Source organism: Octodon degus, unplaced genomic scaffold, assembly GCF_000260255.1.
Source record: "Octodon degus isolate 3935 unplaced genomic scaffold, OctDeg1.0 scaffold00170, whole genome shotgun sequence".
Lineage (NCBI taxonomy): Eukaryota > Metazoa > Chordata > Mammalia > Rodentia > Octodontidae > Octodon > Octodon degus.
In genome coordinates this window covers 4,304,951-4,308,786 of record NW_004524746.1, presented here as the reverse complement: position 1 = coordinate 4,308,786, position 3,836 = coordinate 4,304,951, and positions in this window count along the sequence as shown.

The window sequence follows — 3,836 nt, the reverse complement described above, 5'->3', positions numbered from 1 at the left end:
CCTTCCGAGGTCAATTAAGACTCAGGACATATGAGAACTTGTACTGTAACATCATGTAACTCAGTTGTGTCCCAAATTTTCTGATCAAGGAGATTATAGGTCCCAAGAGGAAAGTGATCGATGATGTAGAGTGTGTCTAAGGAGAGTCACATGGAGAGAAAGCATTCTCTCAGGCTTTCTCAGAGAGCACATTGGCCAAGCAATGGCCGTGACTCATCCACATGGCTGACACTGACAAAGGATCTACAATCTGTGGCACAGGGTCTCAGGATAAATGCTGAGGGGATTTGACTGCCCTTCTCAGATCCAAAAGCTACAATTCTTGTTTAATAGGTCCTGCTTTACCTTGGTCTTAACCATCCATCAGAAAAGTATAAAAACGAAGTATAAGAAATAAAGCCATGTTTTTATGTTGAGCTGTAGGGGACTCAGGTCAACAATTTCTGACACTGCCAGTCAAGTGGAAGACCCAATGTTATTATGGACTACTAGACTATTTTGGAATATTTTGCTGAGTCCACACACATATAATATTTAAATGATAGAACTAAACAAAAAAGGGGGTATAGATGAATGACCATTTTGTATCTGTGTATTCAAAATAGTTAGGTTAGATATCTAGCTACATTCTCTTAATTCAATAAATAGAAGGATTTGTTCTAATAGTGTTGTAAATAGGATATCATGTCTGCATCTTGTACAAGAAATAACCACTAGGGAGACAGTATGCAATGTGCTTATCATTGGAACTGTCCGACCAATTAGATTTGAAACTGTCTCATTGATATTTATTTCTCAATAAAATTATGGAAAAAAGAATGAACAAACAAAAAAATTAAATAAGTAAATAAATAAAAACAACTTTATTAAGTTATAATTTAACAATAGAAACATTTAATGAGCATCACTTTTAGAAGTAGGGACAAAGTGAAATCCTATGACTTTTGTTAGTCCATTTCTTTCTTATTCCTAGTTCTATCCGGTGAATATTGCTGATCATCTAGCTTGTGTCATATTCTGGATTAGAAAAGATATAAGTGTAACAAAAGGTTTTCATTTGGGGACATAAGTAAAAAACATCACATATAATCTAGTCAATAGTGTAATAAAATTTTGGAAAAATGTATTGAACAATCAAAGAAGAAGGTTAACTTCCTAGGGAAGTTGGGGGTAACTTCATGGTGAGGGTATCACTGTGCTTGATTATCTGGACTGTAATTAAGTCTTTGCTTTTCTCAATAAAGGCACACATTTATTACAGAAGTTTTTGAAAATATACATAGAAATTTACCTTAATAAACTATATGTTTGAATGCTTGCAATCTCATCTGAACTAGAAAAAGCAAAGAAGAGATGTACTTAGTAAAAACAGGATATTCCTTTCTTGATGGACCTTCTCTACAGATGAGTCATTTTATTGCTATGGTCACTTGAGGTTTCCTCATTTAAGTGCAAACACATTGTCTTGGAGCAAAGAAACGTGCTTCCTGGGAGAAATAAAGTAGCCAGAAAAGGAAACAGGAGAGACCCTGGAGCCCTGTAGGTGAGGATTGCAAGCTAGACAGTTAGACATTAGCGGGCCTGGTGGCAGGTGGCTAGGGGCTACTTAAAAGCAATGAAGACACAATTTTTCTTTTCCTTTTTCCTTCACTTTCTTAATCATTAACAGTGGAGAAAAAATCCACACAAGACTGGAGTTTTAAACTTTAGCTCAACAGAATGTAACATTTGAGCATTCTAATGAGGTTCAGACCGTGTACAAAATGCAGACCATGGATGAGGGATTAAAATAACCTCAGATTCTCAAAACAAAGTTCACAGAAAAACATCAATCTAGGGAGTAAACTATGACTTACTAGGTTGACACATCCCTCCACTTTTTTTGTAGAGAAGAACAATAACCTTGGAGGAAGGAAAGAATATTCCTTGGAAGACCCATTTAATCATATTAATGTAAGCTGAGACATCATTCAGGACAAATGCCATCCATGCTTCATATTTTTTCTCTTTCACTCTGAAAATCTATCATTTAATCTATCATTTTCCAATAAACTCCTCTTATACGTACTCTGTATGACAGCCTATGGGTCATGTCTAAAGTCTTTCATTGAAACGACAAAGACTTTAGATATGTTGCTAGTTTCTCCTGATACTAGGACCTGGCTTTCCAGTGACAGGTTTCCATCAAATGATCAGAGATATGTAGAAACATTAGTGCCTACTATTAACCTAGAATTCACCATATGCCAAAATATATATTTTTTAATTTTTTAAGGCAAACTTTTTTTTTTCTGTATCTTAGGGAAGGGTCTACAGGGTGCTCAGGGTCTCACTACTAGATTGGACTCTAATGATTCTCCTGTTTATAGCCTCCCCCCATGCCCAGTCTCAATTGCCATCTCAGGGTCCCCCAAAGGGTGGGGCCAGCATGGGATCGAACATGCTTTCATCTGCTGAACTATTTGGCTGGCCCCATATGTGAAAATCTTAAGATCTTTGTTAAATTCTCCCTGTGACCTTGACTAGGCTTTACCCAGAAGGAATCTGGGAAAAGTGACTTCTGTGGTAGATGATTCTTCACCCGTGTCTACTGTCCTCCACCTGTGCTTCTCAACATCACTTATGCTTGGTTTAGTCATGTGACTGGCAAACAAACTGTACTTCCCAATTTGTATTTTCAGAAGGACTTTGGACTTGACCATGTAATTGGCTTTGAAGTATCACCAGCAAATGGTAAAGGGAATATGCATAAACTATTTAAGCTGTTGAGTGTAGGACAGATATATGCACTTGTGCAACTGCAGCTGCAAATCAACATCGTGCCATCAAACATCCCAGAATGTTCCTAGTGTCCCCTAGAAATTCCTGTCTTCCTTTGCTTCTTGCCTCAGGCAACCATTTCCACATGTGAAAGAAGTGCTTGTGTATACTGTCATTTCTAATTTTCATCAAATTGGGTATTTCAGAGGACTTTTCAAGCCTACTGTTGACCTTTGAAGCAAGCATCTATGGGATGCTAGCCAACTTGACAGAGATTTACAGTATGAATGCAATGATGGATTCTCCTCTTATGGCAAGGACATGCCCCAGGTAACAACAAAGAAGATGAAAGACAGGCGGAGCAGGTCTGGAACCAACCTGTGATTTGGCCCAGAGCCTGGCCTGGATCAGGTCCCACACAGGAAAGAGACAATAGTTGTGCTTGTTCAACACAGTTTGGGGGTGGTTTGTTATTTAGCCACCTAACCTAAATGGAAGACAGTATTTAGACTATCTTATTCTAAAACTTAGACCATTTAGACTATTTGGGCGATGTTTAGACACATGGGTAAGGATAATCAGCTGGCATATGGAATAAAGGATTTTTTTGCTAGTACATGTTCAGAGTACACAATAATTACATTTATCTTGGGGAATTGGTACATGTACATAATATCGTCCCCTATCTGTCCTCTCTCTTCCCACCACCTGCAACTCTTGGCCCTTTTCCTATTTATAAAAGCTCTATTTTTATCATCATGTTTTCCTTTATTTTTTCAAATACCCTTTCCTGTCCCTCCATACCCCTTTTTTCATCTCTTTGTCTTCCATCTATTTTAAAACAACTTCCATAATTTGTATTTATCAACTTTCTATTTTGTTTCCTCCCTCTCTGTCCCATACTTAATGAATCCTATTCATAGATATAGGTATAGACATAGATATAGGTATAATATAGATATATAGATATTTTATTAAGTGACAAGAGATGTAGAAACATCAGTGGTGAGTTTTAAAAACATCAAGATCTCAAGAGAAAATACCCAGAAAATGTACACTGAGGGAGTAAACAATGA